The sequence below is a fragment of the Oryzias latipes genome, chromosome 19 (genome assembly GCF_053564925.1).
Source record: "Oryzias latipes strain Hd-rR chromosome 19, Olatipes_Hd-rR_3.1".
Lineage (NCBI taxonomy): Eukaryota > Metazoa > Chordata > Actinopteri > Beloniformes > Adrianichthyidae > Oryzias > Oryzias latipes.
In genome coordinates this window covers 16,850,214-16,874,671 of record NC_136255.1, presented here as the reverse complement: position 1 = coordinate 16,874,671, position 24,458 = coordinate 16,850,214, and the positions used below count along the sequence as shown (strand labels likewise).

General features: G+C 40.6%; 1 protein-coding gene across 3 annotated transcripts in view; it reads right to left on the bottom strand.

The window, feature by feature from the left end:
• Positions 1 to 24,458, bottom strand: part of LOC101156922 (zinc finger MIZ domain-containing protein 1) — a 197,684-nt gene that overhangs the window by 66,449 nt on the left and 106,777 nt on the right. For all 3 annotated transcript variants that reach the window (XM_078937241.1, XM_004080409.5, XM_078937242.1), the window contains exon 2: positions 1,910 to 2,008. The gene's annotated coding sequence lies outside the window, so the exon portion shown is untranslated. The remainder of the gene's footprint in view (positions 1 to 1,909; positions 2,009 to 24,458) is intronic.

Below are 24,458 nucleotides of genomic sequence, written 5' to 3'. Positions count from 1 at the left end.
CCTTTTTCCTTTAGAGAAGTTAACAGAATGTCTGCACCTTCACATCTCACAGAAAAAGCAGTTACTCATTAGGGCCTACACTGAGGCTACAAAGAAAAAGACCGACCTGGCAACCTTCAGACATCAATTAAGTGTGAAAACTCCTTTGTACTGAAAGAACCAGCCTAATAATCAATTTAAAGAACAGAAAAAAAAACATAGAAAGATTGTTCATTAACTTTAATAAGGCACAAGCTGACAGACTATTTTTTTTTTACAGAAAACTACATGTTAAACTCATTTTTTCCATTCCCTTCTCCATTGAGCCAGGCTGTATTCTTTCCTCCACAAAAGGCAACAGAGTGAGGAAAAACTGTCACTGAAGTGAGAGAAGCGACCGCATTTCTGTCATGCCCCGCTCATGTAACATCCCCATCCATTTCACTTGCTATCACTGTCTACCTCGCCTGACATTTCCACAATAATCACTTTGGTTTATCCCACTCAGCTGCGTGGCGGGCAGATGTTTGTCAGGGCATCGTATTTTGCAGCTTTCACACGGCTCTAATCAAGATTAACCCCTCTTATCCATTCTGCGAGTGTATGCGTGTGTCCTGGATGTCCTAATTCCTAATCCACGGCTGCATTGTATAATACAGTCGGCAAACCAATTATTATTTCCCTCTCCAACCCAAATGATTCTCGGTAGAAGCAGAAATGTACATAAGAGTCACAGACTGCATATGGTGGCTTGCTAATGAAAAGGACAGTCATGACCCTGTTGGCGCTTGCGTGTGCGTGCGTGCTCAGATTGAATGTGGAACATAAGCACTTTGTTACTCAGAGCAAGCACCCCCCCCCCCCCCCTCCTGGCCCGGGGAGCTCCTGATGAAATCAACATGTTCTGTGAAGCTGGCCACACACAAACTGCAGCCGTCACATGTTTACCCAAGACATTTGAGCGCAGTGGAGGACAGCACATGTCAGGGCGGACAAAGCCGGCGGATACCCATTTTCATGTCCTTCCATACTTTTTGGCAGGATGACGCTAAGATCTCTACGAACTTTAGGAAAATTCAGAGAGAAAAACAAACAACAATATTCAGTGGGCACTCCAATGTAGCATCGATAAGGTTGCTGGCATGTTTCTAGTGTTTTGGTTGCAGATGATCATTTTGGATGGTAAAGACTAGGGATGCAATGATTCACTTTCCCCACAATTTGATTTAAACCTAAGTTTTTGGGTGACAGGTTTGTGCCACTTTAAGCCGTAACTTGTGCATTACAAGAAGCAAAGAAAAAAAAATTCAAAAAAATATTTTTTTTAAACTACCAAGAAAGTAACAATGATGAAAAACCTTTTATCATTCGTTAAAACTTTAAAAAATAAATCCTTCTTAAATTTAGAACAATGGTAAATGGTTGGGTTTAAACTAAAAATTGTGACAACCATTGTAAAGACCCCAAAAACATAAACATAAACACATTCATATTTTTTTTAAAGATGTCTGCCAAACTCTGGATATTGTCCTGTAGCTTGTCCTGATTATTCTTATATGATCCCTATTTAGCCACAGATTTCATGTGGCCTTTCAAAACTTAACTATAGAACCAGCAATTACTGTAAAAAAAAATTTAAATTACTTAGTGAGCACTATCTCAAGTTCTGGACATGTTTCCTTAGAAAAAAAGGACGTTTTACTTTGCAACTAGTTCTGTGACAATGTGAAGAGGTTGTAAGTCTATATCTATATGTAAATGGAAATCAGTGGTGGATCTAGGTGTGTATGGAAGCTAAATTTGTCACAATATATTTTAATATTTGTTTGCAGACTTTGACTAAAGTTCATTCAACTTATTCAGCAGTGCTAATCTTAGCCTCTCCAGCCCCGGAGTGCACGGAAAAACAGTAAAACAAGCAAACACTCACCTGTTTTGTCTTCGAGCCTTGATTTCCCACCTCGAAGGACCCCCCCACCCATTCACACGCCAGGAGGGGAAACACTCCAGGAATTCACGTCTTCTGCCTCTGAGGAAAACAAAACACATCACCAATCAATGCAACATCCACCTCCAAATGTCAAATTATCACATTTGCATATTCTTTTCCGAGGTAAAATCAGTAACTTTGCTTCTCAGACATTTCTTTGGGTTTTAAGTGGCTTCCATCTGCGTCTGCAACACTCTTCCCTCTTTGCACGGATAAGCTCCTTCATGCTCGTATGCCCATGAAGGACGAATCTAAAGAGCGGCCAGTGCTTCACATGATCAGCGTGGCATCATAAACATCTGCCACAGAGTAGGTTAGCTGCCGTACCACAGTCACATTTCACTCCACGTCCACAAATAAAGTCTTTAAAGATGAGACATTCCTGTACATTCGTGCCGGCAGGGATCCTGCCACTCAGATCATTAAAAATCATTATTTTAGTTGTTGGGATAGTGTGTCAAAGCCAAAGAATAGGTCGGCAATAATTGAATTATAGGATAAATAGGTCAGAGTTTGAACAAAATTGAAACAGAGGTAGTTTTAATTTAAAAAAATAGTAATTACTAATAAAGACAGCTTTCTGGTTTAAGTAAATGAGATGTAAACTCTTGAAAAAGTGCAGGCACTTAAATGTGGAAACCAGATTGGTGCTTTGGTTAAATTTAGTTGTTAACAAAACTTTAAAAGCAGAAACGGTTATATTTAGATTAAATCTCTTAAAACCCACAATGATGATAATTGTGTTTTTGGTGTTTTTAACTTGTTCTTGTGGCATTCTTCTGATGATGAAGGACATATATAAAGATAATTAATATTCTACTTGCATTTCTAAGTTTTTCTTTGTTCAAATCAATGTGAATCAAGAGCAAATGAAAGAAATGCCATTTAAAAAAGAGCTTATTTGTGACATAGAAAATAAAAAAAATGCTGGGTAAGCCACAAGCTCCATTTGCTTGCAGACAAATAGATCCATGTACATCTTTGCTTTCGTCGTCTGAGCTTAAATCTGGGTCAAAATCTGGCTGGATAGCTCCAAAATTGATCGCCATTTTTGTCGCACTGGTAATGCTACGTTGGCAGTGTGAGGGGCTGTAAGCTAGCGGGAGAGAACGTAGGCAAAAAGCTTTGCAGAATCTATGTTCCAAAAAAACAGTCTTTTTTCATTTGGGAAAAAAACTCTTCATAAACGTAACTAATAGACTACTGGAAACACATCTAAAATAGCTCAAAAGATGACTGTAGTGGGTTTTTAAAGGTAAAAAGCAAGCAAACCTTTCTCAATCTATTTTTAAGGAAAAGGGAGCTACATGTTGTTGTCAGGAAAAAAATCAACAAACAATTTTCTAAGCTTCTAAAAGTAATTTTGACTCTTAAAATGTTGCTTTCTTCTGTTCTACTTATGGATTGCTTTGGAAGATTATTTCCAAGTGGCATCTTTTGGTGATACACAGTGTGTATGTAAGCCATTTCACCCCCAGCCAGAACTCTTCTGGTTTCTCCTGACCTAATGCTCAGGTTAAAATTACAAGGCTAATGCTCCGAATATAAAAAACTGTGTGAACAAAAAGGCATATTTTCACATTCAGCAGGTGAGGGTGGTCCCCAGCGCCTTGTGCTTTCTTAAATCCTTTTTTTTTTCTACATGACTTGGAGATTTTTCTTCTGCATTTCTCCCCTATTGGAAGTGTTGATCACTGAAAAGTGAACGAAGAGGAGCGCTGGCGGCTCTACGGGTTGGCAGAGCGGAGGAGGAGGAGGAGGAGAGGGGCTGACGCTGGGTACCTCCATTTTTTTTTTTTTTTTTTGTTAAGCCAGATTCTCCCCAGATACATCTGTGCTATTCATCAACAGTTTTTCCTGGGCTGTGAAAAAAATCAATGTGCTCTGCACTGCAAACAGTTCATAATGATGGGGGATGGAGGGGGAAAAAAACCCAACTGCAACTGAATTGATTTGTTTAAGTACAATAACACAGCTCTGCAGCGCAATGAGGAGGCAGCTCGAGTGCTCAGACAAAGACAGACTGGCAGTATGAAACCACAAGCGGTAATTGATAAACTGCTGGCAAAGTGCAAAAACAGGCTTCAGAAATACAGAGGCCAGTTTTTCCTAAATGACTACCTAACAAACAAAAAACAACAACTCAGTCACATGACCTGCACTCTGATGTGTTAAAGCTACACCTGTAAGCACTAAAGAGCATATACAGCAAGAAAGTTTTTGCTGACCTTACAAATAAAATCAAGGTTTGGATTGTTAAGTGGGGGGGCATGGGAATAAACTACTTTCTCTTAAAAGAAAAAGAAAAATACCATATAAATGTTGGTTCACCATTTCCTGTTTTCTCCTAAAAATGATAAATGTTCTTCATTTTCATTGGTTTTTTAAACCGCCTCTTTCCTTTAATACATAAAAACAAAAATGTACAGATATCATAAAGTTATTTATTCTACTTTGAATTTAAAGTACAAAGAAAGTCTGAATAAAGGTTGACAAACATGAAACTAAGCTACTGATAGATCATTTCTTTTTCCTAATCCTGCAAAAACCAATATTCCGGAGTAAATTCTGTCAGGAGATGTTCCCACATTAGGGCCTTTACTCCGTGCCTCTTTTAAGCTGACCACAGAGGTGCATTTATCATTGTTATTACGCTTTGAGAGAGGCCCTCCCAAGTTTAATTGGGTCCTCATGGAGTCCAAATCCCGTCTGTTGCTGCAAACTCCAACGTTGGACAGGCTCATACCTCCCTGGCGAGTAGCGGGTTTTACTAGCTACATGTTACTCCGCACAAAGTGGCCACGGAACTTGCATGTGAGCTGGAGGTGTGGGGGCAGAGCCTGAGGCCACCCGCCAAGCCTGGACAATGGAATGAGAGGGAAACCTTGGGAAGAAACCCTCACCTGGATCTGCTCTCAGTGCTGTGGGGAACTCTCTGGAGTGCCAGCAGGAAAACTCCAGAGGGTTATTACATCGACTGATTAGGAAGTGCATACTAACTGGTCGCCACGGTTGGTTTTTAAGGCATGTAAGGATGCATAAAAGCTAATGGAAACATGTTTAAGACTAAATGAAATGACAAAGGAGCTGGTCTAGCCTTCCCCTAACACTGAACATCCTGCGACTAACAGTTCACACTCAAATACTTTAAAAATTAAGTGAGGTTTTAAAATATTTTGCAATAACTACAGGCTAAAAATTAACACAACATTTTCTTTTTACCTCCCGTTCACATTTTTTGTGTTTCTTTATGTTCAAAGAGTGCTACTTTATGATCAAACCTAGCTAGAACTGTTTCGGGGTGTTGATAGGATTTAGAAGCATAAAGTAAAATACACACACGCGGTTTCTCCAAATCCACAAAACACATATGGACTGGATGGGCGAACTCCCACGACCCTCCAGCACCCTACAGAGGGTGGAGAGCTGGTCCACTGTTCCACAACAAGGATGTAAAGCGCACTGTTGTATCTGAGGCTCGACTATAGGACGAACATGTAAAGAGAAAACCATTTTCATCACAGTGGGTCTTTGAATAAATGTGTCATCTCCCATTCACCTAATAGAAGGATTTTTTAATTTACCTGTCACTACTGTAAAATTAAACTTACTTATGACTGCTTCCTGGCGTTGACAGACTTTAAACACACACGTGCTTCACAAAAAGGCATCAGGAAAAAATGACTGAGATGAAGTCTTAACAGTAGAAATGGAGAAAGCTTATTGCAGTGAATTCCAACAGCGATAAAACACTCCAGGCTCATAGTAAATAATACAACAGTTGTGCAGCGAAAATCACTTCATGTCTGCAGATGCGGATGTCCGTATGGAGAAAATGCATTAGACAGTCGCACGCTGTCACTTCAAGCACATCACTGCAGTGCTGTGGAGGTTATTATGGGTTTACAGAGAATTGTTTTCACCGTGCTGCACTTAGAGGACATGAGACAGCAGCTCAGTTAGCTCTTCCAATCTTCCGTCTGCACTGATTAACACCAATGCAGGCACCTAGTTAACCACTGCTGTTGTAATTACAGTATATTGAGCGTCACACACGCACCACAGGAAGGCATGCCAGCGCACAGACATACAGTTGAACACAAGCAGAAAGCTGCCAGATCAGCATCACAGCGCCCACCAATTATGGATTTTCAATCATGCAAATTCATATAATTCAGTGGGTAACTTTTCCTCATGTACTCCTTGTTTGTACTGCAGGCAGTTGAATCGAGCACAAAAATGTAACCAAACCTTAGTACTTTTTTTCCCCCCCAATTTGGTAATAATAACTCATGCTGGAAGTGATGGTTATTTAATTTACTCTTACTAAATGGTGGCCCAAATCACAAAGAGAAAACCCAAATTACATAAAACTGGGGTCTTGTTTTAAATTACTCAGTCTTCCTGCTCCAACAGGGGAGCCCATGCTCATGAGTGCTGCTTGAATTGATGGTTTCAATATTGCTTCTCCTTCCACTCCTCTCTCTATAGCATAATTTGTTTTAGAAGAGCAAGTGCCGCCCAAGAGGGTGCTTGTGTTTTTTTTTTCTCTGTTTGTTTCTAGTATTTCCCCATCAGAACGAGAAAGTGCCCGCGACTCCCACATGGGAGATGGAGACAGAGGTGTAGGCTGGCAGAGCGCCAAAGCACAGACCACAGACCGCCGTCCGGCTTCATCTGCAAAGCTGGTTCTGAATTGTGCAGCATAGGGGCTTCGTGTTTGGTCATCTGGCTGTTTGTTTCACCAGCCTGGGTGTTACCTAAATGATAGAGAAGGCAGTTTCTTCAGCCTCTAACAGAGAAGTGTGGCGTAATGAGCCAATAAGTCCAAAGACACTGCCCCACATTTGCATTTTCAGAACAGTTCTTCATCTCCTTCCATTATTATTTCCTCCTCTGGTTCAGATTAACAAAAAAAAAAGAGAAATGTTCAAGCAGAGAGGGTGGTTTCAGAAGTATACACAGTGGATTCCAGGCAGTATAAAGAGAGTGCATTACTCCTGGGAGGGGGAAAATGATTAAAGGCCAGAGTCTGCTTGTTCCAGAGGAAAGCGGAAGGATTTTCCAGCCTCCTCATGCCAGCCAACCATGACCATGGTGGTTGCAGCACATCTTCTCCATGTGCCCTGTACTTTCTCTGGCACTTCACATACCGGTACTTCATTTGAGAGCTGGGGAAACTGATATTAAAAATCCCTCCATCGCCCAATAAGAGCACAAATTACAGATTTTAAGCTAAATTGTACACATGGTTATGATTGCTGCTGCTGAGCAGGTATAACAGCATTATGATGACTCAGCTCTGGCGGAGTCTCAAGGCAAAACAGGCAAATAGAAAGAAAATGATCAATAATGAGGCGAAGACGACGGTGGAAGAAAACAAAGCTGTTCATAACAAATGTGAAACAGGCAGAGCATCTCATTGCGAGAATGGTAACGACAATCAATTAGCAATTCGTCATGATCTCGGGCGCGTCGCAGTATAAGGTGTCTTAATGAGCCCCATTTCCATTAGCCGTGCTCTTCTGGAGAGGCATGAAGAGGAGGCCACTTCCAGCAGCTCCTCCGGCTCGACACTCTTAATGCATCAATTCCTTGCTTCTCTTTGTTTATTCCCTGCGTAAATAATGGTCAACCATTACGAGGCATTAGGTGGGCCACTCGGAATACAGAGACTGAGATGGGGAAAGACGAGCACATGTGCTGCAATGGTATTCTCCAGTGATCTCCAAGAAATTGGGAGCTGAAAGGTAGTGTGGCTTGAGAAAAAGCAGTGTTGAAAAGGTAGGATGATCAGAACCCTTTACGTTAATTCTCTTAGCCAATAATATAGGGGGGGGGGGGGGGGGGGACAATTTCAGTTAAAATTTGTGTTATGATCAGATTCAGAACACATTTTAATTTTGGACAAATTTCAAGCTCTTAAAACTGTACATTTAAGCTATTAATACCATAACAGTTAAAAAACAGAGACAACCATTACTTAAAATGTTCTTTTCCTATCACCTTTTGTTATGACAACCATGGCTGCATTTGCACTGCAGGTCTGACTATATCTGATTTTTTTGAGGACCCGCTTACATCATCTTTTAAAAGTGACCCGTATCCGATTTTTGCATTTACACTATACAATGCTGAAACTATCAAACGTAGACGTTGTGAGGACTACGTAGCAGCATTTCCGCCTTCCGGGGACCTGAACACTGACCGTACGGATTTAAAAAATTATGAGCGAGCAGGCCCTTAATAATAATCATAACAGTAATAAAAGCACATTTAAAAGATTGTCCAAACGGCAAACGTTAAGCATGAATTATGGGCTCTTTTCTGAGTTTTGAAGTGTTTGCAGACATTGTGCTGTACTAACAGTTTGATCCAAGCAAAGAAATAAATGGCTTCTAGCCTGTTCCAGAGCAACGGTGTCCCGCTTGATTAGTTACCGTTTGCGTCCCGACCGGGACCGGACCGGAAATAACAGCAGTTTCTGACTACGGTCTGAAGCCTGAGGCTGTCCTTGAACAGCAAATAATAAGTCATGCGATCTCAGTCGGTGGTGTCCTGAGTTGACCTCACTGACATTCGACTCGCATTTACTGGGGAATATACGATTTGTCTGCTTACATGGCACACGCAAATGCACGTATCCGATTCGTATCCGATTTATTTCCACATATGAATGAGGCCTGTATCCGATCTGAGAAAATCGGAAACCATACGCTTTTTTCCTGCTTACACGTTCACCGGTCATATCCGATCTGTGCAACATGAGACGAAAAAAATTGGAATTGGGTCACTTGAACCATGCAGTGTAAATGGGGCCTTGTGTTGTGGTCACAGAAAATGGAACTAAGGTGACAATGTAAGTCCAAAAGTCCTCTGGGGGAGCATGAGGCTTGATGAGTCAGAGTTCTGATCATAACAGGAAGACCCAGAAAAGGATGAAAAGGATGAAACTTGTGAATTCCTTGAAACACTTTAGTTATTAAGGAGTGTTCTTTTCAACAGGAAGTCCACAATAAGATTTCACTGTTACCAGATCTTTGAAAAGAAAACGCTAAGTTCCCTTAAATGTACAAAATAAAATTAATCAGTCTTTTTATTTATATCTAAGCTATGCGTGTCTGGATTCCTTCTGATTTTTCATATAGCTATCGATGAAAAACAGCACTTTGAGTCAACAGAAATTAGTTTTTGTCCAATGAATTAACCCTTCAAGGCTATTTTTTGAGTGATATGACACAAATTACACCCAGCAGCTGTACTGCTTACCCCCACTGGGCTGAACTGATCGATACTTCACTCAAGGCTCCATCACTTTATTTCTATCTTGCTCTACTGCTGACACTCTTTGGTTTCTCTCTTGTCACAGCACTGGACAGGATGAAAATTAAACGCATCAGCAGAAAAACACACAAGTGGAAATGATCGCTCCACTCAGGCCGCTTGGGTCATGAAATCAGCTAACTGTGCTTATCGCAGGCTGCTACCATTAGTCCTAATAGCTCAAGTGACTGTCCGCCTAAGGAAAAGACAGATTTTGTTTTCTGGGGCTCACCACAGACAGGTGACTCTCATTTGACGCCTTTTGTGAGTCATAGTGAAGCCAACGGTGTATGGAATTTAGAGTTCAAAACCTCCAGGAATCAGCACAAGCACAGCAAAAGCTGAAAGTTGAGAACAAAAACTTCAACTGTGTCAGGTTCAAATTTTCCACTAAAAGTTTTGTAGAGTCAAACTGACCACATAAGTCTTTTTACATAGCTTTTTTTTTAAATAAAAGGATGCGTTACTCCTTAGTTGCTCCCCTTTTTGACAGGTGTGAAAGCCCAAACTCTGTTGTGGATTGAGCATTGACTGTGTATGAGAACTGGACTAACCCTAACCCTAACCCTAACCCACTCACACCCATTCTAAATAGGAAGTACTCGCTGACTCCAAGAAACTAAAATCTCATAAACTTCTACTGAGAAATAAACAGCTATTACTCATTGTATTTGTCAAAAAAAACATGTTCTTACCAATCCTAACTTTTTTATTATTTTTTTCTGTAGAGCCAGTTTCTCCAGTTATATACCGACCAATGAGACGCATCAATGAAAGTATGTGGTCTCATGTCGAACGTCTGATTGACAGATTCTCGTGAACCAGTTTTCGAGTGGAAGGGGAGTGGACTTTCAACAATCTCCCTCTTGATTGGTGAGGGTGGTTGCCATAGAAATGATGACTCAGACCAACTTTGACACATCACTGCTCACTGATGTCATCTGGTTCCAACATGGCGGCATCCATATTGCAAAACAACGGCCACAGAATTGACTTAATTACGTTCGAGCTGGAAGTAATGCATTTCTATGGATGATGTCAGTTTTTGTTAACAGTCAAACACATTTATTTCACTCAGCATTCTAGAAAATAACCATGATGTCTTACTAAGAAAACCTATTCCTTTAATGCCTAACCTAAAGGTTACTTTCTGTACCTGCTTGGGAGTCTTGCTGAGATGTCATTGAATTGGAGGTAAAGCCTTGGCAGGCTGAGGAGACGGAGCAGGCAGGGAAAGTGTCAAGTTAGACCTTACAAAGTAAAACCGCATGAAAGAAACAGGCAGAAATATATGAGTGGAGTCACCCTGCACCAACGCACCGGCACAATAGAAATCCCACTGCACAGATTTTCTCTGCCCTTTAACATAAAGCCAGATAATAGGTGTTTTGAAAACAAATGTCAGGATGAGTTTAAAGGAAAAAATGCTTTCCAACGAGCCAGGAACCTCCTCCACCACTTTACTCCTTCAAAGACAACCACCCTTGTGACTGGGACCTTGTCACCATGTTGCTCTGTTTAGAGGGGGAGCAGAGAGGCATTGCTTTAATCCACTTTGAGGCACGTCTTCCTTTACTATCAAGAGCTGGTAACATTTGGAGTGGGAGGGGAGACACCTCCAATGTAGAGGCAGGCATCTTCTACTCCTCCTTAGAAATGACAGCACACCGGGTTTAAAAGAATTGGATGCTGTAAAAGCTCCACCTCACTGGGAGACAGCAGAAGCTCTTATCACTGCAAAAAGATGACACTATTTTTCAAACATGAGGGGCAGAGATATTGGGCAGAACAGGCTGTAACTGCGGATTTCAGCGTGAAACAATGGACGTCTGTGCTAACTCCTGGCCCGAACAATGGCAGGATGACATGGAGCCTGACAGAGAGACACATAGCAGCAGGATCTTTGTTGCATTTTTACACCGCAACAACGCTGCCAAAAAGCCTCTCCTCCTTCCTTTTCCTCTTCTAACATCTTTCATGTGTCGTGACACCTCTGGCACTCATGAGTCAAAAGTGAGCAGTCAAACTTTGATCACCACGCTGAGCACAAGAGTTAAAAAGAACCAACTCAACAGAAGAGTGTGGGCAAAATAAATCTTCACAAGGACGTGTCAGCACTTTCCATCGAAACATTTCCATGACCCCAAACAAAAGAAAAGGACACACCTTTTAAAATGGATGCAAACAAAAGCAAGTATTCATGTTGAAAATCCACTTGGATGCCAATGAAATATAAAACTGTAAAGCTGAAGATTTCAAGTACGATCTTCATTAGGGATGTAAAACATACCGATATATATCAAAAAATCAATTGAGCACTGGGGGGATTGTATTTGCAAAAAAATATAAAATTGAGTGTCAAGTAAATAATTGATTTCTAGAAAACATTGTCAGTCCTGTTGTCAGTCCTCTGCTGCCTTTGCATTTTTATGTATATTCGATGCAAACAAAAAGACGTCTAATCACAACGTTACTTCAACCAAGACTGGTTACTTACCAAATTTACTGACTACAAGTCGCTATGGACGCCAAAAAAACCCCACTATAATAAAGAAAAAAAAAAATCATATAAAAGTTGCACTAGAGTATAAATCGGAGTTTTGGGAAAAATTTATTTAACAAAATATGGGACCAAGAACAGACGACTAATCTTGAAAGGCAAATCATATTACTGAAATAAATAACAATAATAGACAGGACGCTTTGCTAACCTAAAACATTGATGCTTTTTCAACTTCATGAAATATTGGAGTATTGCATAAGTGTCTCATAGAAAGAACATGCTAACAAGTCAACTAAACTCTTTGTAGCACTATAGATCACCAAATCTGTTGAATTCTTCATCCTCTGTGTCGCTTTGGAACAATATTGCCAAGTCTGGTGTGGTGCCACTTCTTCTGTGTTTCGTATCTGAGTATGGTTAACTTATGCAAAAAAAAAGCGGTAGTAGTACACAGTACAAGTAGCTGAAAGTTAACCACTGCGAGGGATGTGTGTTGTAATACGACACACTTTTTTTAACCGCAAAGAAAAAAACTGTCTAAAAGACCCAAAATGCCACGTTTTTATGTTTGAAGTTGTTACCTCAAAGACGTTTTTGCTTTTGTTGCTTAAAATAAAAAGTGCCAGTAAGAAAAAAAAAAGTTTATCTCATTAAAGGCATTTGAAATTATAGCTTTATATGGCAAATGAATAATAAATATCAAGATTGTATCCATTTAGGTAAAAGAATTGGACAGTATCACCACAAAGTTAGTTGAATCTTTATGTATGGAAGCATGTAGTGAGATGCCTTTTGAATCATATGAGAGTGAAATATTCACACACCTAGTCTTCATACAGCAAGTTTTCTTAAAGCAGTAAATGTGCTTGAGTTGTTTAAAATATAACAAGAGTCTAGGGAAGCAGCTGAAAATGCAGTTCCTGCAGCCCATGTAACTGTTTTACCAGCTTTGGCTTTCACTGCACTACAGTCACAGAGTAATCATTAACTACAGAGAAATCTGATCTCTGTCGTCATCGCAGAAGCAGCGCAGCTGCGCAACACTAAGCCCATTTGAAGTTACAGTCGTCCCGCCACAACGCGCAGTTTCAGGCTATCCCAACAAACTCGCTGTTTAACATATAGGGAGTACTTTGAATCTTTGAGTCTCTATAGTGATCCACGGTCAGGGCAGATCAGTAGTCAGATCTTGCAGAGTTGCTTTGCAGCTGTTGTAATCTTGACCAGGTTAAAAACTACATAACAAGCTGCTAATACTTTATTTCACGTTGCAGTGATAGACTGCAGAAGAATACTGTAAGTCTTCCAAGAATAGTATTTAGAAAAGGTATGGATGCTTTGAGGTTTTTATAGTGTAGGTTTGTCCATCATCCTAAAATTACTGGAGGAAAAAATGCATTTGTAAATAGACAGTAATGACAAATTTAAAGCAGTCATATTTCAAAAATAATAAAAAGGACTAAAAAGCACTGCCCACACAACAAAGGCACTTAAAGTTCTCTGTATTATTAATGTCCTCAGACAGGGATTTGTAGCAGCTTTGCCTCTCTTATCAATCATTCATCTCTTTCTTTTTTTTTTCTGCATTGAACACCGTTCCATTCTCTGGTGTCAAATCAGATTTAAAGAGGCTAAAGGCCCGCCAAGCTAAGGTCTTACTTTAATTAAACACGGCAACCATGACCCGGAAACAGCAGCTCCCAAAACGAGCGCGCATGTGGGGGATTCAAGCGATCTGGAATCTTTCAATCATGACACTACACTCTTATAAATTACCAACAGCACACCAGCGTCTATATTTAATGACTGGTCCATGAGTGCCTCTGTTTTATAAACAATAACAATGTTTTTGATTGAGAAAATGCTACAGAGTTCGTTCCATTAGGAATGTAAGGGACAGAAAAAAGCTGTCTCGTCCTTTCCCACCTCGCACTCTGACTGAACAAGATCTCATTTTGCTGTGCTGCCGCACAAACATCAGCAAACATAATCAAACTTTCGCGTTAATGTCTTTGTGGAATGAAAATCAAAGCATAATGTGCAGAGTTCTGCAGTGGCGGCGTTCAATTACTGTATGTGTGCAAGTGTTCACTGTGCTGGAACTTTTCCATTTCATCATTGCTCTCAAGCTGCCCAACATCGAAAGCCAAACGGCAACGGCTGCAGCAGAAGCACAGCAGACCGTGTCATCCGCGCACAGCAGGGGGAACCTTCCAAGATTTCCACGTTTTGTCTGGGGAAAAGAGTCATGTCTATACAAACCACAGGTACAGCGCCTTTTTTTCCCTCCCTTTTGAACACTTCACTCTGAAAAGGAGGTAGGCCAACACTTGGCACCCCCTTGGCCATGTTTGTCACACACATACATTTAGTAGTCCAGCTCCCCCCTGCTCTCATTAACAGGCAAAACACTGAAACAAAAAAAAGCCTTCTCTTTTAATGCCTGCAGGAAATGTTTCAACTTACAGTTTTGTGCCTAGAAAGCCACTGATGCAATAATCCTCCAGCCCTTACAATGGATTTGGAGGGAAGAAAAAGGGATTATTTGATGCAACTTCCACTCAAGAGGCCAATTCCGTCTGTTCAATCAATACTAATCAACGGTGAGATGACAGGAGATGAAATCTGCTGCACTGAAGCCAGATGCTTGTGTATCAATCGCCTGCAGGCTGTTTCCTCACTTTAATTTTAATCTGCAAAGTACTTGAGTACATTTACTTTCAATTACCACCAACCCCAACATTCTTAAGCCTCAAGTAAGAGAATTGTTCTCATTAAAGACAGCCCACAACCAAAGCATGACAACACACCAAACTGCTAATGAGAAAAAGAAAAATGCATCAACCTGAACTCTAAAGATACAAAAGCCCAGACTGATGGAGTGTCTGACAGGTGTGATGAAACATCTACAATTCACTAGGCAAGCTCTTAAGAACTTGGTGCCAAAGTGTACAATAAACCTAGAAGTACTTTTGAAATTTCCCACCCTCAGAGTTGGAAGTGTTTAGGCTGCATTCTGAAGACTCATGAAGTCTTTTCTGACATGACCAGCTTGAAAGAATTTTCTTTTTGAATTAAACTTAGTAAAAACATGTTTGTTTGTTTTCTTAGAAATATGAGTGCAAGACTGCTTAATGGAATTACTGTTATTTATTTATTAAAAAAAGGCCTTCATATTTCCTAAAAACTTTGCTCAAAGCTCATTTTAACGATTCGGAAATATTAAAGTCCCACTCCAATTATCTTTTGATCTTTTTTTCAAAGGGTTCCCAGAGGTCTTTTACTTATAATTATGCCATTTTTAGGCAAAATCAGAAAAACTGTTGTTTCAGGGACATTGTTTCCGTACACTGGTTAGTTCATTTGAATTTCATCTCTGTGTGGGCGGGACAGTTGCTGCGGAGTTAGCCTGCCTCAGTTTCCCATAGTTCATTTGTTTATCCGCTCTCCCACTAGTTTACAGCCCCTCACAGCCCCAACCTATCATTAGCAGTGCAACAGAACTGGGGAGCAATTCCGGAGCTATCCAGCCGTACAGTTTTGAGCCAGATGGTGTACGTGGATCTATTTTTCTGCAAGCGGATGCATCAGAATGGAGTGAAGCACTAAGCTTGTGGCCTGCCGTTGTCAGTTAGATGCCACACCCACGAGCTTTTTCCACAGGCATTTTTTCGTCTGCTCCTGATTCACAACGATTTGAAAAAAATGAAATACTCAGAAACACAATTCTGAGCTTAAGTTTCTTTTTATATGTCCATCATGGGAAAAATGCCACAAGAACATGTTAAAAACAATTTTCATTGGAGCTAACTTTATAGTGCGTTTTAGTCTGGAATGGATCCATTGGTAATTTTTTGCATTTTTTATGATACAACAGGTTTATTCTCTGCTGCCATGCAGAGGCAGACCTTGCCCTCGCAGCAGCACAGACAAGCTGCAACGCTGCAACAGGACCCACCTGCAAGTTCTGGTGGAGCACAAACAATTTAGTGCGGTTTTCTCGGAGCGGAGAGGAAACGCATGAGTGAGAGCAAAGAGGGGGCGAGATCCCGGCAGAGGTCAGACCACGTCCCCCGAAGGTGTCGGGGAGAGTAAATGGGCATGACTGCAACACACACACACAGGGGCCGGAGCTGTCTCCTCCTTCCTCCTCTTCGCGGGGAGTCTACGAAGACTCATCCCAGTGCACCCCAAAGCCGGAAAGAGCGCAGCTCCTCATGCATGCAGCGCAAACAGAAAGAGGTGGCCAACTACAAGGAAAAATGGCCAACTTACTTTGAATCCTCTAAATATGTAACATGATGGAGATTTCTGGGAGGACGGGGTTGCATGTCAAATGTTGAAGCTTGTCCGATGACTGCTGCTTGCTGTCTGCACAGCTGCCTGAAGGGTGTCATCAGCATAAAGGCCCATGAATATTCAGCGGCCAAGTAAATGAGCCAGATAGCACTTGACATGTTCTACATCCACCCTTGGCACCTTCTCGCTATAAAGCCAACAAGGTGAAGCAGCAGAGCAAATATGCTGGCTGTTTGTGGGCGGGAACATATCCCACTGATGAAGCGGATGCTTTCCGAACAATGAGAATGGAGCGTAGTGTAAAAGCAACCTCCAAAATCAGATGGAAAATAAACAAACAAACATCTATATTAATAGTATCCTGCCTTGAATTTAGCTGATTTTTCCTTTCTAAGAAAAAAAAAAAAAACATGTTTCCCCCAACTATAATCCCTGCTGGTATCAAAATGTTTGCTCTCTAAATATTTACCAAACTCAGTCACATCTAAAGCTTTAGCGCAGGCACCTTGAGACTTCCTCCCCCCCCCCCCCAAAGTGTTGCATCCCAAAGGAAATGCAACGTAAGTGCTCCAGACTATCTTGCAAGAGAATAAACTCTGTGAGCATTCCTCCTGCGCCTCCAACAGACGCAAATAAAACATCTGACTCCCACAAACAGCATCTGAAAAATCACTGTTGTGTCTCTGCGCGACATCCATTCTGTGTCACATGCACCAAAACACAAGACATTAGTAAATGTATTACTATGATAGGCAAAGTAATGTAAATATTGACACAGCGATAGTTGTCACCGGTCTTATCCTGTAGGCCTGACTGGTTAGAGCCATTTAACATCCTTTCTGGATTATTCCAGGCAAAGGAGCGAAAGGAAATTTCCACTGGCTTGCTTTTCAGGATCATTCAAATGTACAAGGTGACTCAAAAACTTGTCAAAGACTTGTATCACCCTTCTTGGAGAATGACAGGGAATTTTAAATAACCTAAAGCCATTTCCGAAGCCTTTAGACTTAATTAAAAATCAAAATATTTCAGTAGAAAACAACCCCCAAAGCTCCTCTAATTAGCAGGCAGACATTTGAAAAATGGTTTCTTTAAAAATGGTTTTTCATACATGAGTTTTCAGCATGACGCAACAACAATGCTTTACTTTTTTTAAGTGCACGACAACATTGGTAAATTATTTCAACCTTGGATAAATGCAACTGTTTGGTCAAAAAACCTTTTTTTTCCTCCAATTGTCTGTTTTTGGTAAAAAATATGAAAGCACTGCAGTTTTTTTACATAACCCCAGCTGTTGGTTGTCGGTGATGCCAGATCTTCATTTTCTCATTGGTGGTTGACTGTAGCAAATGAGACAAGAAGATGCATTGGCAAAGCTTTTTTATCCCAAAATGTGAAACCCCTTATGACACACCATGACCTACAATTGAAAAAATCGAACTTCCTTTAATTAATAAATACCAATTCACCAACTACATTCATTTATTTACTCTTCTATCCCAAATGTGGCTTTTTTTTCTTCAGAATTCATGCCTTTGATTTATAATATTATAATATTGATTTATAATTTGTAATATTTCAATTTAAAGGTGATAACTGTTTCCTGACCAAAAACATTGGCTTTATATTGAATTTAGATCATTTGGCAGCAATAACCAGTCTTTAAGGGAATAAATTGAAAAAGCAGCAAATGTCTCTTATTGAAGAACATTTTTATAATCTTATAGGATTCTGATCAACTCTCCCAGTAAACTCCTTATTTGGCAATGCCACTGTTGGTTATTTAAGATTTAACATCACATTACTGTTAAATAATGTTACTGGAAAATGCTACGATGAGCAAATTATTGTAAAAGCTTGAGCACATCCAGCTTGATGGCACACAAAAACAAGCATGAACATGCAACCAACTATTACGACCACTTATTACCACCCACCCCATTTCTTTTTTTTTAACGACTGCCACTGCTCAGTGAACACCGGCTCCTGATAAGCCAGTTCACCAAACTTGCTTGGGCTCTGTTTGCACAAGCACTCCATTGTTACTGTGCGGAGTGGACAACTGCCCTTTGGACCTTTCCAAGGGGAAAACCTTTTATTGTGTTTCCCTTAAGGGCATCCACTGTGGATTATCTGCAAGCTGCCAACCACAAACACACTTTCAAACACTGCATTAAAGATTTCCAAAGCACAGGAAACATAAACAGTAGCTGCTAGCGCTATTAGGAACTGTACACCCAGTTTGCCCACATGCTGATTCATTTTTTTCTTTGCTGGAGCTTTAAAAAGTTCTAAAAAGACAGCTGAATTATCTTTGCAGCTGGGACTCCATCTGACCTTTTCCACAAAGCTATATTAAACATTATGGCAGAGCTGAGTTAAGTGATTGCCATTCATGAGTCCATTTAACTTGATTCAATATCGGATGACGAATGATTACATCTGTGAAGTACAGCTTACAAGCAAGAAAATAACAGGGCTGTGCAGAAACTCTGAGCTTTATCAAACTCAACAATCAGCTCGCTGTCTGTCTGCTGTGGGTCTGTCTCGGCTCAGAATTTTAAAAATGCATAAGAATGAGAGAAAGGCAACATATTAAGGACCTGAAAATTGGATCTTTTTTTTTTTTCTTTCTGGCTCCAGTTTATTAAACTGAAAGCGATGGGTGTTGAAGAGATGTTACTACCTCTGGATCTGGTCAAGTGGCCAAATGGATTAAGGGGTTTCAAACCCATTTTCCTGAGTGCATTGAAGAAGTGTCAGAATGAAACACTCCCAATTTGGCCCCTGCAGGTCCAAGATTTCTTCATCCCGCTGTAGAACAAGGAGCTTACCCAGCAAAAAACAGGCCGCAACAAGCCGCCAGACGCGGCCGGGGCTTTAAATTAGCCGACACATACTTGATGCACTGTACAGCCAGACAAGAGTTACACGACTTTCAGGCACCGGTCTCAGACTATGAAGAAACAATGTAGCCGAATTTGCACACTCCTCGCCGCTCTCCTTTCAGCCACATCCTCTTGGATTTTATGACTCTGTTTAAAATGCAACCATTAAATATTCATGTGCAAGGGCTTTCACCCATGAAGCAGCTTCCCGTTCTCTTTCTGAGAGCTTTAGAGAAAGTGAGGAACTTTTTGATTTTAACTGACAGCAGCTAAATATTAAAACAGAAGCTTTGGGAGTTCAGCAAAGTGTAGAAAAATCCACAGCTGCTATCAGGCTCACCTCCTCTACACCCTTGTTTTTCACATTGATGCATTAACATGACAATGCAAACAGTGGAAGCGGATTAAAATATTAAAAAAACTGATGGCTCAGAATCCCTCTGAGGCACAATCGAAGCCAAAAATAATACTACAAATAATTCATACTTTCCTTTCCAAAACTCCTGACGTGTCAAATAAAAATACAAGACAAGTTTAAGCATCTATAAAATCAAACATTTAGGTCTTTAGGTAAAGAGAGAGCTGCATGAACACCACTTCAACAAGATTTTGCTGCAGGGACCATTAGGAAAATTTGTGAGGCTATATTTGAGTAGATGTTATTCACATACAAATCAAGGGATGCAACATTCAGGGCCTCTCCAAACAAGCAATTTCTTAGACAAATGAGCCTCAGACATGTGACCCTGCATGCAGCCGCAGCGCTCTAAGCGGCATGCACAACAACAAGGCAGCAGGAGTTGATTTAACTGCTGGAAACTCACAAGAGGAGGAAATGCAGATGAAACCAAGAACGGTTGTTGTGCGAGAGCAGAGCAATCGGCATGGAAACGTTCATTCATTCTGAACTAATCTTTTTAGTGATTTGGGAGTAACGATTCGTGCCACTCACTAATGAATAGGGGTCTGAATTAATCATTAGGCTATTTATGAAAAATATTGTGTCGCCAAAGTGCTGCTTGAAGCAAAGTGTGCAGTCCATCACGATCCGAGTTTGGACATCCAGTGTATGAGAAGCACGCAGAAGTAATTAGTCTTTCATCATGCTCGCCGGTGTTTCCTGCTTCAGCACCGAGCAGCTGATAGAGGCTCCTTCCCTCCTTTTTTCTGCTTAAAAAAAGGACTTTTCGTCAACTCTCAACTCTGCATTTGAATCTCAGACAAACAGGAAAACAAAACCTGAATAAGCGCTTTGAAGGCACAAAGGAACGCTCTTTCAAAAGAAATAATCCAACATCGGTGACATTTTTCCTTCTCCTCCCATAGAAAATATAACAACAAAAAGAAGACATACATATTTAACTCAAAAACTATAAAAATATACTTCCATATCTTTCAATCTATTCAAATTATTGAACAAATTCCCTTTGACAGATTGAAAGAGACATAATATAAATTGATTTTCCATGATTGTCTCCGTCTTTTTTATCCAAAGGAAGTGGACACAAATGCAAAACAGGATATGTAGCCTAAAGGGGTGAACTTTTTCTGATTTGATTTTTAACATCAGTTTGATCTAATTATGGCCTTAATTTCAAAATGTTTATTATTGAGGAGAGTAAGTTTGTTTTTTACAGTTACTGGAAAAGAAAAATCAAAAGTTATTAAGAAGAAAGTCAAGTAAACCTAAATATATAGCTCCCATTTTTTGAGCTTAAAAGTTCCAGAATACTTCAGAAATAAATGAACAAAAAGAAACATCCCTGATCTTCCCTGAACTGTCCCTTCATCTGTTTTGAGCTTCACTTTCAACATGAACAGTGTTGTAACCGTAGAAAATGTGTTTTTATTTGCAAAAACACACGTTTTTACACTGCTAACAAATCTACAATGTTTCTTTTTTGGTTAAAAAAAACAACAGCAACCTTCCTGGTGTTAACAACCCCCTGTGAGCTCCACAACTATAAATAATAACTGACATGCTGTGAAATTCATACATAATGAAGAATTGTGGGCTACTGATTCATATTTGAGAATAAATTAACATTTTATAAAATAATATGTAAACCTAGAAACATAGTGTAAGACATTCAAAATGTTCCTGTTTTTTAATATGAATCAGTGTTTTTAACATGGTCTTGTGGCATTTTTGTCAAGTTGGCGGACGTATAAGCTTAAGCTTAAAATATTCTTTCTAAGTTTGTATTTATTCAAATCACTGTGACTCAGGAGCAGACAAAAAAATTCCGATTGAGAATAATAGTGTGATATAGAAAATACATGGGGCGAGCCACAAAGCTCCCAGCTCCGCTCCATTCTGATGCATGCTTGTACGTCTTTGTTGTCCTCGTCCGAGTCGGCACCTGGCCTGAAACTGTACGGCTGGATAACTCAAATATTGCTCGCATTTTTTCTTGAACCGGTAATGTTAGTTTGGGGGTGTGAGGGCCTTCAAGGTAGTGGGAGAGTGTGTAAACAGAGAGCTTTCAGCAACGAGGAGGAGATGGTGGGGCGGGGCTGCTCCGCTCCAGCTGTCCCGCCCACATCTCAATTTCTAATGAACTACTGATGATCTGGAGAAACTATGTCCTAGAAGATGACACAGGTTTTTTTTTAAATTTTGATTAAAAACAGCACAATCGTAGTTAAAGGGCCATTGTGATCGCTTTTGAAATAGATCAAAAGATGATTTGAGTGGGTCTTTAAAGGGAAAACTAAATTTGAAGAAAAAAAGTTTATAGGAATTTTTATTCCCTACTGTCACCAGTGGTGGGCGAATAGTCCATGAGCTATATTTATATGACTGAAGGAGATGAAATGGTTTGACTAAATTGACTTTTTTATGTGTTAAGAATAAAGAACAAAGGAGTTATAAAGATTTATGAGTACAGAGACTGTGAAAAAGTTGAATTGAAAGAATAAAGGAAACAAACAATAAAACAACAACGACACCATGCTTAAACAGTCAGAAAGGTATTTCTCAGAGAAGTGTTACTGCCGCGTTCAGAGCCCAAGAAAGGGAGTTGTAAATTCTGTGAGAATTGGCTCCACATAAGACTAATTCTTCAAAAGGACCTCCGTTTGCCCCCTCCTCCTTAACTTGTAGTCACCCCAGATTAGGTTTCACATTCCTAACTCACAAATAAGATACACACAGTCTCACACACATGCAACAAAGAAGAGACACAAAGGTGTTATCTTAAAGTGTAACCTCTCTTTGAGTTATGATATAAAAAGATTTCAAAAGACAAAATTGTAGAAATTCTGAAAATTTCACTTTTTCATATTCCGGAAGGTATAACATCCAATGAATTTTCTTATTGTTATATTCAAATGTAGTGTCCTTGACAATCTTTGCACCTGAAGTCAATATCTTCTCACAGCTTTCCTTTTCTTCCTTTGTGATCCTTATTAATGTAACTGCATTAGTTAAAAAAAACAGTGCACACCCATGGTGACACAGAGGATGCAGGGCCCTCGGGTGAGCCATCTTCCCCCCACCACATGCCAGGCACAGCCTCACACCACAGCGTCTGTGACTCAAACATGCCCTCCTTTTAGAGCAGATGGTCAAAAATAGCGTCTGCAGTCAACATTTTTGTAAGCTCCAGACTCGTTGGGCCACACACCCATGCCAAGAAAAAAGCAGGGGTGCAACATGCGTATAAAACTAATCCGGTCAGTTACAGCTTTTCTCTGTTTGATACTGAGAAAGTGAAGAACACCTTGCTGTTAGAAAAAAGCTTATGCAATCCACACCTATAAATAGAAGTGAGTTTCTCCGTGTCCAAATGAGTGCTTGCATCTACACGGCACTAGAAGAAGATTATCATCACTTTTTGCTTTTGTGAATTCCATGATTATCATTGGCGGGGTTTTTTTTGAGTCTTGGCGGGGTAACTAGTCGTGTCCCGAAGAGCAGGATGGCCTGCGGGCCACCGGAAGAGCGACACGATGAAACATACTGGACATGTTTACAGATGAGTTATTTCAAGTCGAGTTTTTAATTTCATCAGTTTTACGGTGCATGTAAATTACATAGGATCCCCTAACCCAGGGGTCGGGAACCTTTTTGGCCAAGAGAGCCATAAATGCCACATATTTTGAAATGTAATTTCGAAAGAGCCATACAATAATGTAGTGTCCCTTCCCCACACTGAGGCATGGAGACTTAACCTCTTTTAAAGTTCTTTATTCCGATTACTGCAGACCGCAACAAACGCCCTTCAATTAATTCAGCAACTCCTGAATCTCTCCCGCCGAGACGAGAGCGCGTCTCCCAACTTTATATTCACCTGCTCCCGCTCCAGCCCTCCCATTTCCCTTATTCGGCCCATAGCTGAACCCCATTGGTCCAAACTACCTAACAACAGGCTGAGCGACAGAACTGAGGGCCAATCAGATCTCTGCTTGACGCGTTCAATGAACTCCAGAACTTTTAACGCGGCCCAACAGCCATCCAACTCAGTCCGCGACAATTTGTTTAAAACTAAATATACAAATGAATGTGTGCATTTGATGTAATTTCAACATTTTTAAAGTACAATAAGTCTGTGGATTCTTTTTAATAACATTGTTATGCTATTGCTAATAAATGATGAGTATTTTTCGTGGTAGTTTTGCTGATGGTCGAGTCTGGTTGATACGTGGTGAGATTCTGCTTCACGCAGGCGTTGAGACTTTAAACGTGATCTTAGGTCTGAATGTTCTGTAGATGTGACAAAGACTGCTCACATGCAGACGGGGAGCCAAACACACACTCACACGCTGCAGTGAGTGACGGGCAGCGGGTTTTACGTTTTTACAATCCCTGCGCGGTTCACATGCTGCCTGTCCCCACAACCCCCCACCCTCTGCTTTCTCCCTCACACATCCCGTCCCCGCATCTGCGCGCTCTTTCTCAGAGACGGGAGCGCGTAGTTTTAGGCATGGCAATTCACAGGTTTCCAGCTGGTACAAACTCTGTGAAATAATAGATAATAGTAACTGATAGCGCTGGCGCAGATTTTTCTGTCTAAGCACTGCTACTACTGCGCGCCTCTGGCATCGCATCGCGCCCGAGAAGGACTGGTCTAATGAAAAAAAAAAAAGTATAATTAAAGATTTGTCTGCGAGCCACATGTGACCATCAAAAGAGCCATATATGGCTCGCGAGCCATAGGTTCCCGACCCCTGCCCTAACCCATGAGTTGTGAGGATTGCTTCCTGCCACATTTTAGCCACAACGGACGGGCTTCCCGACCTTGTTTTTCCGAGTACATGGTGGTCATTCAAGCAGACATCCCAAACTCAGCTCCAAAAATGGTGTAGATCAGGTGACACTATCATATCGACAGCAACAGAGTTAAAAGTTTTGCTAGAAAACCTAAAGCAGCAAATATTCAGAAATGACGGGTAATGCCTTAGTCACATGCACTCGTACACGGGTTGACCCATACAGATGCTGCGGGTTTTTGGGTTGTTTGGGCCTGTGGAG